At 37.7% G+C, this 14,672-nt stretch overlaps 1 protein-coding gene across 1 annotated transcript in view; it reads left to right on the plus strand.

The window, feature by feature from the left end:
- The window catches only part of ARSB (arylsulfatase B), a 227,634-nt gene that overhangs the window by 139,814 nt on the left and 73,148 nt on the right, over positions 1–14,672 (plus strand).

Consider the following 14,672-nt stretch of genomic DNA (forward strand, 5'->3'; position numbering starts at 1 on the left):
CTACCTTGTTAAATTTCATTTTTATTTTGAGGGGGAAATGCTATGTGTAAAACTGAGGGATAAATTCTACATGATAATTTACTTCCCTTTATGTGTTGTATCCTACCAGACAACTTTCCTAATTCCCCCTGGAATTGTTTTGTTGTTGTTCAGTCTTGTTCAACTTTTTGTGATCCCATTTAGGGTTTTCTTGGCAAAGACATCAGGGTGATTTTCTATTTCCTTCTGTGGGTCATTTTACAGATAAGGAAACTGAGGCAAATGGGGTTAAGTGACTTGCCCAGGGTCATACAGTTAGTAAGTGACTGAAGCCAGACTGGAACTCAGGAAGATGAGTCTTCCTGATTCCAGGCCTGGAATTCAATTCATGCACTACCTAGCTACAACCTCTCCCCCAAATTACTTTACATTATTTTTTATGTATTTCATATTTACTTATCTGTGTACATGGATGTTGTGCCCTTCCCCTCCCCTTTACCTCCAAGTAGAATGCCAACTCCTTGAGAACTGGAGTGCTTCATTTTTATTTTTTTATCCTTCATGTTGTCTTTGTATACTTTGTATCACTTAGCACAAGGCCTAACATATATTAGGAGCATAATAAATGCCAATTAAATTAAGCTGGAGCAGAAAGGCTTCCTGAGCAATTCCAAACAATAAAAAGGTGCCATGGTCCAGAGCTACACATCTTTTTCTAAGATGGGAATCAGAATATGGTGATTCAGTCCACTTGGTCTTAAAAAATAAGTGCTGCCCTCAGATGTAGGGCAGCTATAGTCCTTAGTTCCACTCCATTCCACAGTCTCAGTCATTGGTGCTGGTACTTTGAGAAGTTTATTCAAAAATATTTTAATTGAGAGCAGTGGTATTCCCAATTGTATGGAACTTACACTTGAAATAACATACACATATATGAATCTCCCCCATATTGTCTAGAGCTTACACTTGTGGTTAAATTTGCATATGAAGATCTCCCCCAAAATTGTCCGGAACTTACCCTTGCAATTATGAAATCCTCCAATGGTGTTGCCATCTCAAATACTGTATGCTCTAAGAGTCCTCACCCTCAAAAGATAATACTGTTGCATGAGCATAAAAAGTTTGAGAGCCACCGATTTTAGAGAAAACACTCCTATATACTTTCTAAGCTTTATAACTCTCTTCTTGATCCTAGATCCACCCTGTGTTTGAAGCCAAAGCTAACCATGGAAAGCCAGGCCCGACATTCCACAAATCATTAGAATTCCCATCTACTTATACAGGCAACTGTTTAAATTAAATATACACTTTTACACACACATAACACTCTCAGAGCCCATTACTAGTAGCCTGATTGCAGGGTGAAGGATGTGGCAGGATGTTAACATTTTACTTATTAGACCAAACACTGGGCTTCAAAGCCTTTATTGACTACACAGCTTTGTTGCTATTTCATTTAAAAGCCTTTTCTTTTTAAGGGTTGTAATGAGGAGTTATTTTTACCCTTTGATTATAGGGAGGAAGCATGAGGTCCCCTCCCTTTCCTCCATCTACATGCGCATTATTTTCTGTGGTGAAGTGGCTTCATCTATAGTTCAGATCAGAAGCCATCATGTTGGGGAATCCTGAGAAACTGTTCCCTTACTTTTTTTTTTTCCTTCCCAGCTTTATTTAGACCCATCCGCATGAAAGGTATTGATATTTCTGAGATTAGAAACTAGTCTGAGTTAGAATATTAATACAATGATGAGATAAGGTATTGTATCCCTCACTTGCTACTGGGAATCTCTCTAGATCCTCTTTGGTCTCCAAAGCAGGTGCCATGGCTAACTGCATGATCAACCAGTAAGAAGATGGAAAGATGAACCAAGAGTAGGACTTGTCTCCAACACAACTCTACCTACTCTTACTTCTCAGCACTCTCAGTTTGCCGCTGCCATCCTTTTCTTTCAGCTAGGTGGCACAGTGGACAGAGCATTCAGCCTGGTTTCAGGAAAATCTGACTTCATATGTGACCCTACACACTAGCTTGTGACCCTGCTCAAGTCACTTAACCCATGTTTGCTTCAGTTTCCTTATCTGTAAAATGGGGATAATAATAGCACCTACCTCCCAGAGATGTTGCAAGGATCAAATAATAATTGTAAAATACTTAGCATAATACCTCCCACATAATGAGCACTGTATAAATGTTGTTGCTGCTGTTATTTGCCTGATGTCAGCCACTAAGGGCAGTTATAATCTAATTGGGACCTAGGCACACACAACAGTGTCACTGGGAAAAATCTCCTTCCAAGGGAGAGGTGGGGGTAGAGCTCAGTAAAAAAAAAAAATTGGAAATAGTCGCTCTAGACTGTAACTAACATGCAGTGGTGGAGAAAGTCTCCATATTTGCGATATTTGTTCTCCCTCTCAACCCCACAAATATACCCTTCCCTCAGTTGATTCAAATAATAATAGCAAAAATTGATAGCATATAGAGCCTTTAGGTTTGAAGAGAACTTTACATACATTCTCTCATTTGAACCTTACATCTCCATGTGAGAGTAGGTGCTATTAATATCATGTCCATTTTGCAAAGGGAGAGACATGCTCAGAGAGGTTAAGTGACTATTTGGCTAGGATTATATAGCTTGTAAATATCTATCTGTCTGGGAGACCGATTAAAACTAATTGCAAAAGTGCATCCATCGGTGAAAAAGGTGGCTGCAAGAGTCCAGGAAGTCTATCATACCTTATCAGCAAACCACTTTCTCTTTCACCCAAGATTAAGTTCAGCCCTGATACTAGGATTAGAGTTGGGTTAGATCAGAAGCATGGCAAACTTTTTCTGCTGTTATTCCTTATATGCTGTTCCTCCTTGTATTTAGGAAAGCCAGGACTCTTGTTTTATCATCTTCAAAGAACTTGATGTTCATTGTTAGTCTCATGCTAGTTTTATGTAAGATCCATCTCTGTATCAGGATTGAGGCTGCTATTTGCAAGATCACAGTCACTCTGAGGCCCTTCCACAACCTCACAGTATTTTTTTTTACCCCAAGCAAAGACTGGCCATCACTAAGTTATTCCTCTGCACCAAAGAATCTAACCTGCCGAATGCAAAGTTATATGACTGATTTTGCTTTCAGCCCATCAGCATTGAAACTCTCACTTTCTTGGTTAAATTTTCTTTTTCTATTCTATCAGTGCTTCATTTGACAGCCCATCCTGAAGATAATATCATATTTTCATTGCCCACAAATGTCTTTGACTGTATATAGAGCTTCCTTGTTGCCAATTGTCACATGGTCTCAGTAATGAAATCCACAGTCAGATTTTTTTATTTTCATTTTCAAAGGCTTTTCTTCTTTTCTATGTACTATAAGGAACACTAAATGTTATTTTGAAATAGAGTTCTTTTGATTTGAAGATGGTCCCACATGCCTCATATACCAACTACTCCACTTTACACTCTTTATACACTGCCTTGAGTAAAGCATAATGAACCTTTAATATTAACACCCCAGAGTAGTATATCAGCTTTCATCCTGGGTAAATATACAAACTAAACCAAATCCACAGCACTTTTTAAAGCCCTAATTAATTCTTGCCAGAATCGTGGAGACACAGGTTTGGCAAATCCCACTGCCCTCATTTTCTCTTTGGGGAAATATAGCTAACTGCTATTCTCTAGGCTTCACAGGTTCAGAAAACAGAATTTGTGATCCTTTCTGACTTATAGCAATGGTGGAGCTCCTGGGATCAATCTTACACTAATCTCTAGGGGTCAAGGAATAAATTAGGGTGTTTTACAGTGGGCCACTTGCCTTTTTGAAGTCTCATGGTATTCTTTGTGGTCACATTTACCATCCCCTTCACAAAGTTCCTTTATTTTTCCTGGGACCACGCTATCTTTTTAAATTTAATTTTCAAATAGGTTTTATTCTTATATTTTTGCTTTTATATCACCTAGATTTCTTCTTATACCCTTCCTCCCTCCGCCCAAAGAACCTCCTCCCAGAGAACCATATCATACAATAAAGAATTTTTTTAAAAGTGAGAAAGAAAAGAAAAATTAAGTAAAAATAATCAACCTAGGGGCAGCTAGGTGGCGCAGTGGATAGAGCACCGGCCCTGGAGTCAGGAGGACCTGAGTTCAAATCCGACCTTAGACACTTGACATTTACTAGCTGTGTGACCCTGGGCAAGTCACTTAACCCTGATTGCCTCACCAAAAAAAAAAAACAAAAAAACAAAACAAACCAAAAAAAAAATAATCAACCTATCAAAATTGTTTTTTACAATGCTTCACAAAGCTGGACCACCCACCACTATCACTACTGTAGAGAAGTAGGGGTGAGGTGTCTTCTCATATCTCTTCTTCAAGGTCAAGCTTGGGCTTTATAATTTTCGTAACATCAGTTTGGTTATTTTGTAGTCGTTCTTTCCATTTACATGGTTGAAGGTGTTTTATATTGTTTTTTCTGGTTCTGCTTACTTTACTTTGCATTAGTTCATGTAAGAAAAAAAAATTTAACTACTCAAATGAACTAATGGAATTTTTTTAAATCCAGAATTTAACAAACACCAAATAAATGAGCAATTCCATATACAAAGTAAAACAACAAAAAAAAATTATGAATGAAACCATAAATCTCTATGACAAGTTTCTTTTCCCTTTAATTACATAATAGATTCACTGTATAACTTTCATAGATGTCTTTTTTGAATATATTTCCTTCTGGCCTTCTTTCTGTTCCCTTTTGTGCATTTAAAAATGCTTCAATTATCTTTCTCTTTTGGCAATTTTATTAGTCGCCCCCTTTCCCTCCCAGCTGCACTCCGTAAGTTGAAAAACAGACAAACAAGCCATTATAACAAATATGCACTGTCAAGCCAAACAAATTCCCTCATTGGTTGGCTCTTAGGGAAAAATACACATACACACACACACACACATCTTTCTATATGTGGAATCTATCACTTCTTTGTCAGGAATAGACTATAATGCATTTAAAAAAAACACAATATTTCCCCACAATTCCATGTTAAAATAATTTTTACCATTTGGGTTTTTTTTTTATTTTTGAGTTCCAAATTCTGTCTCTCCCCTCTCCCCTTCCTGAGATGGTAAGCAAACTCATATAGGTTACACAGAGTATTGTGCTTCTTCATGGAACCTCTGGTGATCACTGGGTTGACCAGACTTCTTCACATGCTTTAACCATAGATTCAGAGCATGCCAGTGGACATGTGATGTGATTGATGTATGTATTTCCATCAGCAATGCAGAACAAAGTCCATCCATGCTTGCCCACCCTATAAAATGCTTGTCCATGCTTTCCCAAAAGCTTGACACAAGGCATCCGTTCAAAGTATGGGGACCTTCCTTGAATTCTGTTGGCATCATGAAGCTAGCAATCGGTTACCCATCCCTAATAAAGGCCATTTATATTTTGTATCAATATTTTTCTTGGATGACATTTTTTGCACTGCCTCTACTTATGTTTTCCTGGTGTGTAGTATACTGCAGCCTCTTCACACTTACCGTCCAACTAATCTGTTGAGTAATCTTCACTTAAGTCCTTTGGAAACTAACATCGCGGCTTGCATTGTCATACACCATCATTTCACAAGCATTTGTGTCAATGGGCCTTTAATTCACAAGAAACCTTGGGGTTGTTTTCTTAAAGTTTGGCATCTTCCCAAAGGCAATTTATCCAGCCCTGTTCCTCTCCTGTTCAGTCTGGGGATGTGGGTCACTGTTCACTTGCAGTGTCCCTCTAAGATGTGTGTGTGTGTGTGTGTGTGTGTGTGTGTGTGTGTGTGTGTGTGTGTACACACATATATACTGATGAAAGAGTTCTATAGGTTGTACATCCAACTCTTTCTTAGCCTGGACCACAAACATTCTTCATTCATTTGGTTTTTATTATGTGGGTACCTATGCCAAACTTTCTGGAATAATTAGAAATCTCAATCAGAAGGGTCTACAGAGGACTTGATGTAATTAGCACAATGTCATCTTCATATAAGAATATCTGCAGCACCTCACCATCTAGATCAGGGCTTCTTAAACTTTTTTCACTCACGACCCCCTTCCACCTGGGAAATTTTTATGTGACCCCAGGTATTTAGATATACAAAATAGGTATACATATCTTTTTACTGTTGCCAGATTTTTTGCAACCCCCACAGTCAGTTATGCAACCCCATATGGGCTCGTGACTCACGATTTAAGAAGCTTTGATCTAGATTAGAGGTTCTTAACCTAGGGTTAAGAATAAAATAAAAATAAACCAGAATTAAGAATAATTTTTTAAAAATATAACTATTTCAATATGATTAGTTTCTAATAACCCTTTGTATTTTATTCATTTAAACAACCTGTTGTGGGAAGGGGTCCATGGGCTTCATCAGACAGACAAAGGCATCTTTGATATAAAAAAGTTAAGAACCCCTGGGTGAACATTCATTTCCTTGCTTGATGCCTTGCCTTTTATTAATAATCAAAAGGCTATTAAAGAAGTCTAAGCTATGTCTTAGATCTTTCAAGGAATTTTTCATAATTTTGATGTATGAGTGGGAGATTTTTTTGTTGAGATATTTTGGTGGGATTTTTTTTTGTGAGGCAATTGGGGTTAAGTGACTTGCCTAGGGTCACACAGCTAGTAAGTGTTAAGTGTCTGAGGCCAGATTTGAACTCAGGTCCTCCTGACTCCAGGGCTGGTGCTCTATCCACTGCACCACCTAGCTGCCCCTTTTTGAGAGATTTTGAACTACCAAATCCAATGTTTTTATATAGTTAACCAACATGGGCTAGCTTGTATTTGTAGACAGGTTTTCCCCATTTGGGAATTCCATATACTATTGAAATAACAGGTCGAATCCCTCTCCTTATACCTATTTGTAGCCCCATGTATGCTCTGCTATAGACAAACTGGACATCTCTCTGTCTTTGAATACATGCTCTCATATATTCACGAATTCCTCTCATGAATACCATGCTGTCATATCTCCTCTTTTCCTTTCTCTTTCTTTGCCTATTGAACTCATCCATCCTTTAATTAAAAAAAGCACCTCAATGCATATTTGTTACATAGGCCCCATTTCCCTGCCCTCCTTTTTCAGTCTCCCCTCTGCACCTATCCAAGTTCTTGAATTTCCTCATATGAGTATATTTTCCATTGCACAATGATATTTCTTCCCTTTAAGATATTCTGTTCTTTTGGAATAACATATGCCTTTCTAGAGTCATATTCCACTCATCAGACACATCCCAACATGTCTTAGTGACACCATTGAGGTGTAAGCACACAAGGTTTGGGGGGGGGCAGACTATTCTGTCAGCTAAACCAATTGTTAGGGGGCTGATCTCTTCTGCCCTGATACGCCTACTGTAGGGAAGCAGACCCTCTGGGAGAATACTGAAGAAAGAGGAGCCCGAGCCAGCTTGGTAGCTAGTAGGTTTTTTTAGGGTTAATTGTGGGACTATATTCATAAGACCTAGTGCTTGGTGTCAAGACAGAATGGTGTATCCCCACACCCAGTCTCAGGCCTGGCCAGATATTATATAGAAATAACACAAAAGGCATAGTACCAAGGATGGCCCAGGTTCACCAATGGGATAATTAAAGCTTCTTTTGATGTTTACATTTACTCAAGATAGTCTAATAACTGTGAGACTCAATGCCATGTTCCTAGACTCTGGCTACCACCTTACATGAAATCAAATTTGCCCCCTTGAATTAGTATCTCCAATTTTCCTCTATTATATGCTTTATACATTTGCACAGAGACACAGGAGGCCATATATTTTATTATTACCCTTTTTTTGCGGGGCTATGGGGGTTAAGTGACTTGCCCAGGGTCACACAGCTAGTAAGTGTCAAGTGTCTGAGGCTGGATTTGAACTCAGGTCCTCCTGAATCCAGGGTCGGTGCTCTATCCACTGCGCCACCTAGCTGCCCCGACAGCAATTTTTAAAAACTTTGTGTTCCAACTTCTCTTCCTTCCTCCCTCCCCCCTGCAAGAACTCAAACAAGTCAACATAAGTTATACATGAGTAGTCATGTAAAACATCTCCATATTAGCCAGATTGTAAAAGAAAACAGACAAAAACAAAACTTCAGATTAAAGAACTATCAAAAAATTATGCTTCAATCTGTTTTCAGATACCATCAGTTCTATATATGGATTGCAATTTTCATAAGCCTTTCAGAGTTATCTTGGATCATTGCATTGCTGAAAATATAGGTTTTTAAAAAAATATTAAGCTTCAAGCTAGCTTTTATACCTTTCTATTTCACCCTCATCAAGAGGCTTCTTAATTTTTCTTCACTTTATATCACGAGAGTGGTATCATCTGCATATCTGAGATTGTGGATATTTTTCCTGACAACCTAAATTCCACCTTTTGATTCAGTCAGACTGGCATTTCACATGATGTACTCTATATAAATTAAATAAATAAGGTAACAATATAAAACTTTGCTGTACTTGGAGTAATCAGTTGTTCTATATTCAGTTCTTTTTTTTTTTATGTATAAGGTATTTTATTTTTTCCGTTACATGTAAAGATAGTTCTCAACTTTTGTTTATAAAAGCTTTACAATTTCAGATTTTTCTCCTTCCCTCCCCTTCCTCCCCCCTCCCCTAGACAGCAGGTAATCTGATATAGGTTATATCTATATATCTATATATCTATATACATATAGATATAGATATATACACACATATATATATATACATAACATTAATCCTATTTCTGCATTAATCCTGTTACAAGAGAAAAAACCAGAGCAGTGATGCAAAACCTCAAAATAGAAAAAAAAAAAACCAAAAAACAACAACACCCAAAAGGAAAGAAATAGTATGGTTCAATCAGCATCTATACTACACAGTTCTTTTTTTTTTTCTTGGATTTGGAGATCCTCTTCTATCATGAGTTCCCTGGAACTCTTCTGTACCATTGCATTGGTGAGAAGAATATAGTCCATCACAGTAGGTCAACACTCAATGTTGATGATACTGTGTACAATGTTCTTCTGGTTCTGCTCATCTCACTCATCATCAGCTCACGTAAGACCCTCCAGGTTTCTCTGAACTCCTCCTGCTCATCATTTCTTACAGCACAATAGTATTCCATTGTATTCATATAATATATTCAGTTCTAACTGTTGCTTCTTGACCCTAATATAAGTGCCTCAGGAGACAAGTAAGGTGATCTGGAACTCCCATTTCTTCAAGGATTTTCCATATTTTTCAAACATTTAGAGGCATTGGTATAGTCAATGAAACAAAGTGAATTTTTTTTCTGGAACTCCCTGGCTTTCTCCATAATCCAGTGGATGTCGGAAATGTATTTTTCTAGAGTTCTTCTGCCTCTTCAAAAACTAACCTAGAATTTTCAGTTCACAAATTGCTGAAACCTAGTTTGCATAATCTTAAGCATCACCTTGCTGGTGTATGAGATGAACATAATTATTTGATAGTTTGAACATTCTTCAGCATTGCTCTTCTTTACGATTAGGGCAATCTAGTGACCACTGCTCAGTTTTCCAAATTTGCTGGCATATTGAGTGTAATACTTCAACACCATCATCTTTTAGGATTTAAAAAAATTCAGCTAGAACTCCATCACCTTCACTAGCTTTATTGATAGCAACAACCTACTTGACTTCACTAACCACTAAGGCCCACTTGACTTCACTCTGTAGGATAGATGTGGTCAGTAACCACACCATTGGGCTCATCAGTGATGTTAAGATCTTTCTTGTATAGTTCTTCTGTATATTCTTGGCACCTCTCCTTAATCTCTTCTACTTCTGCTGAGTTCCTATAATTTTTGTCTTCTTATCATGCCTATTTTTGCATGAAACATTCCCTTTGTATCTCCAATTTTCCTAAAGAGATCTTTTATCTTTTCCATTATATTTTTTCTTCTATTTCTTTGCATTGCTCATTTTTGGGGGGGAAAACCTTCTTATCTCTTCTCTCTATTCTCTGGAATTCTGCATTCAGTTGGATATATCTTTCCCTTTCTCCTTTCTTCTTTCCCTTTCCTTCTTTGCTGAGCTCTTTGTCCTTATCAGACAGCCATTTTGCTTTCTTATTCTTTTTCTTTGGGATGTTTTTTGTTGCTGCCTCTTGTACAATATTGTACACCTCTGTCCATAGTTCTTCAGACATTCTATCTACCAGATCTATTCCCTTAAATCTATCTATCACTTCCACTTCGTATTTATAAGAAATGTTATTTACATCACAACCATATGGTCTAATGGTTTTCCCTACTTAATTCGATTTCAGTCTTAATTTTCCAATAAGAGTCAAGTTTTGGGTTGTTCAAAAAGAGTGTTTGCTATGACCAGCAAGTTATCTTGACAAAACTCTTTGAGTCACTGCCCTGCTTCATTTTGTACTCCAAGGCCAAACTTGTCTGTTATTCCAATTATCATTTTATTTCCTACTTTAGCTTACAATTCCCTATGATTAATGTGATACCTTTTTTTTTGGTGTTCTTTCTAGATCATGTTGTAGCTCTTCATAGAACTGATCAATTTCAGCACCAGCGATTGGAGCATAGACTTGTTTTATTGTGAAGTTGAATGATTTGCCTTAGATTTAAATAGATATCATTCTGTTGTTTTTGAGATTATACCCCAGTATTGATTTTCTCATCCTTTTATTGACCATGAGGGCTACTCCATTTCTTCTAAGGGATTCTTGCCCACAGTAGCAAATGTAATGATTACCTGTTCTCATCCATTTAACTTTACTGACAACTAAGATTTTGATGTTTAATCTTTCCATCTCCTGTTTGCCTACATCCAGCTTACCTTGCTTCATAGATCTTACATTTCAGCTTCCTATGCAATATTTATCTTTTTTTAAGTTGGGAGTAATTTATTAATTTATTAACAATGACCAAGATGAATAAAATGACAGAGAAGCTGAACAAATCAATAGAACCCACCAACAGAAGTTAAGAGAATTTCAGACAAAATAGACCAACTAATTCTGGTGCTTAGCATAGTCCTTGGAGCATAGTAGGCACTTAATAAATGCTAGTTGACAGACTGATAACTAGATAAAAAACATTTTCATGAAGACTATGGAGTTTTCTGAAGAATTGAAAGCCATGTAGTTTCAAGAACCAGAATTGTATGATGGGTAAACATGCATGAATCATATAATCACTGAATCCCCCCAAATATTTAGTAAAACAAATAAAACATAAAACTATAGTCCAGGACTATGCCCAAAGGGCTATAGAACTGTGCATACCCTTTGATCCAGCAATACCACTGCTAGGTTTATATCCTCAAGATATCCCTCAAAAGAGAAAAAGATCCATGCAATATTTCTCTTTATAGCATCAGACACATGGACAGCTGAGTGTCCATTCAGTTTTGGTACTGCTGCTTCATTAGGACTGGGGGTACTTGTAATTGTTCTCCACTCTTATCCAGTAGTGTATTGGACACTTTCTGATTTGAGGGGTTCATCTTCCAATGTTACATCTTTAACCATTTTAATACTGTCCATGGGGTTTTCTTGGCAAAAAACAAAACAAAACAAACAAAAAGCACTGGAATGGGGGCAGCTAGGTGGCGCAGTGGATAGAGCACTGGCCTTGGAGTCGGGAGTACCTGAGTTCAAATCCAGCCTCAAACACTTAACACTTACTAGCTGTGTGACCCTGGGCAAGTCACTTAACCCCAATTGCCTCACTAAAAAAAAAAAAAAAAGCACTGGAATGGTTTGACATTTTTTCCCTCCAGTGGATGACCTTTTGTCAGAACTCTCCACTATGACCTGTATGTCTTGGGTAACCTTGCATAGAATAGCTCATAGTTTCATTGAGCTACTCAACCCCCTTCATGGTGACTAGGCAGTGATTCAGGGAATATTAGATAGCTAGCTCTAAATGTTCTCTGGACCTCGTGGAAGCATGTCTCTTTAAGGAATGCTGTTCTTCCTGATACCTGAGGGAAAAAGAGGCATTCCTCAAGCCTTTCACTTTCCTCCCCAGGATATAACTTGTACTTTATTCAGAGATAGGTGTTACATGGTTCCAGTAGGAAAACAAACATAGTACATCCTCTGCAGACCACTGAAAAAGATCTCTTAGATCTACATGCTTGAAGCAAGAAAAATCTGTTACATTCTTTTTGGTACCTCTCATAGATAACCCTTTTGGTTAACTCCTGCAGCAGAGTGCTTATTTATGAGACAGGATCTTCATGAAATTCACCTACCTCATTTCACCTTGCTTTTGGCTTCCCTACTTTCTGAGATGCTTGGTTATGTTTTCTCATTTGGTACACTAACAGTCAGTAAACAAACATTTATTAAGCCCCTACTATATACTAATCCCTGTGCTATGCACTAGGGATACAAAGAAAGGCAAAAGGACAGTGCCTTCAAGGAGTTTATAATCTAATGGAGGAAGACAGCACACAAAAGGAGGCTGAAAAGCAAAGGGTATAGAGGGAAGTACCCATTGGCAGGGGATGATGAAAAAATTCAAAGGGGTACATCCAGGTAGGAAGTGAAGAGATGGCTGACTATATCACTCCCCTATTCAGTGAGCTCCTGTGGCTTCCTAGTACCTCTAGGAACAATAATCCTCAATTTTTTGGTAATAAACATTTTTATTTATAGTTTTGGGTTCCAATTTTTATCCCTCCTTCCCTCCCTCTCCTTCCTCTTCCCTGGGTTAGCAACCAATCAGATGTGGGTTATACATATATGATTATAAAAACATTACATATTTGTCATTTTGTACAAGAAAACTTGATTAAAGTACCGGCCCTGGATTCAGGAGGACCTGAGTTCAAATCTGGCCTCAGGCATTTAACACTTACTAGCTGTGTGACCGTGGGCAAGTCACTTAACCCCAGTTGTCTCACCCCCACCCCCACCCCCAAAAAAAGAAAGAAAAAAGAAAACTTGATTAAAAGAAAAAATGAATGTGAAAAACAGCATGGTACAGGCTGTGTTCCTTTAATATCAGTTCTTTCTTTGGAGGTAGATAGTATGTTTCATCAACAGTCCTTTGGGATTGTCTTGGATCATTGTATTGTTGAGAATAGTCAAGTCATTCACAATTCTTCATCAAACAATATTGCTGTCTCTGTGCCCAATGTTCTCTTGGTTTTGCTATACATGTCTTTCCAGGTTTTTCTGAAGTCATCCTGCTTGCCTTTTTTTTTTTTTCCAGGGCAATGAGGGTTAAGTGACTTGCCCAGGGTCACACAGTTAGTAAGTATCAAGGTGTCTGAGGCCGGATTTGAACTCAGGTGCTTTATCCACTTCAACACCCAGCTGCCCCTTCTCATTTCTTATAGCATAATAATATTCCATCATCATATGCCACAGTTTGTTTAGCCATTCCCCAATTGATGGACATTCTTTTGATTTCCAGTTCTTAGCCACTACAAAAAGAGCTGCTAGAAATATTTTTGTAAATAATCCTCCATTTTGCATCTGAAGCCCTTTAGAACCTGCCCCCACACCTTTATAATGTTCTTTAACCTTACTCTTCTCCACATACTCTGTGATCCAAGACACTGGCCTCCTTGCTATTCTTCACATAACACCCTTCATTTCCTTATTCTGAACATTTACAGTGGCTCTCCCTCATGCTTGGAATGTTCTCTCTCCTCATCTCCATCCCCTGACTTCCCTGATTTCCTTCAGGTCTTAGCAAAAATCACACCTTCTGAAAGAAGTCTTCCTCCTTAATCTTAGTGCCTTCCTTTGTGTCTACCTGTAATTTATCCTAAATATATCTTGTTTGTGCATATCTGTTTACATGTCATCTTCACTATTGCACTAAGCTCCCTGAGAGCAGAAATTGTTTCTTGCATTCCCCAGTCTTAGCACAGTGCCTGGTACATACTTGATTTGACTTGTCATGTTTTCCATAAAAAGGTTTGAAGTTGTTCTAATCACCAGGTTCACGTCTCCAAAAAGGAGAGAAGCAAAGACAGAGACAAAGAATCAGAAAAAAACAAAACACAGACACAGAGAGAATAAGTAAAACCTTGACTTCCATTTTTTCTTGTCCAGAGCCTAAACATGTGGTGTAATACATACACACACACTCACACACACACACACACACACAGTATTTAGAAGAAATTCAGAGTTGACATGTTTTTTTCCCTGGGCAGGTACAGCTATTAATAATATTAAAAGGAAAGCAAGGCATGAATGGTTTGGATTTTTTAAAATTTAGTATCTGAAAGCCAGAGATGAGAGCAGTATACTTATCCTTTTCACGTTTTTAATTAAACAGACAAATTATCATGAATTTTTTAATCATTCAACAAAATTGCAAACAGCACTAGTGCCCTACCTCAAAGGAAAGTGAATAGCATTCCATACAATTAATATGTTAAAGGGAAGGAAATGTAAAATGACATGCATTAAATTATTAGACATTTACATAATTTGAAAAGAGTTTTGATAAATTTAAGAATTACACATTTTTCATAAGTTTACATTTTCCTTTAAAAAAAAAATTTCAAGTTGCTGATGGTTTGGCAGCTGGGAGGGTGATGTCAACTCTTCCATTGTGCATGATCTGCTTTCTTTTAGACAGCCTAGTGGCATGTCATCAAGTTCTGGTGATTCAGCTGAATTAAAAACCAACTGGATTTGAGCTTAAATTTCCCCACTGCTAAACCAAATATATTCCTGAC

This window comes from Dromiciops gliroides, chromosome 1, assembly GCF_019393635.1.
Source record: "Dromiciops gliroides isolate mDroGli1 chromosome 1, mDroGli1.pri, whole genome shotgun sequence".
Classification (NCBI taxonomy): domain Eukaryota; kingdom Metazoa; phylum Chordata; class Mammalia; order Microbiotheria; family Microbiotheriidae; genus Dromiciops; species Dromiciops gliroides.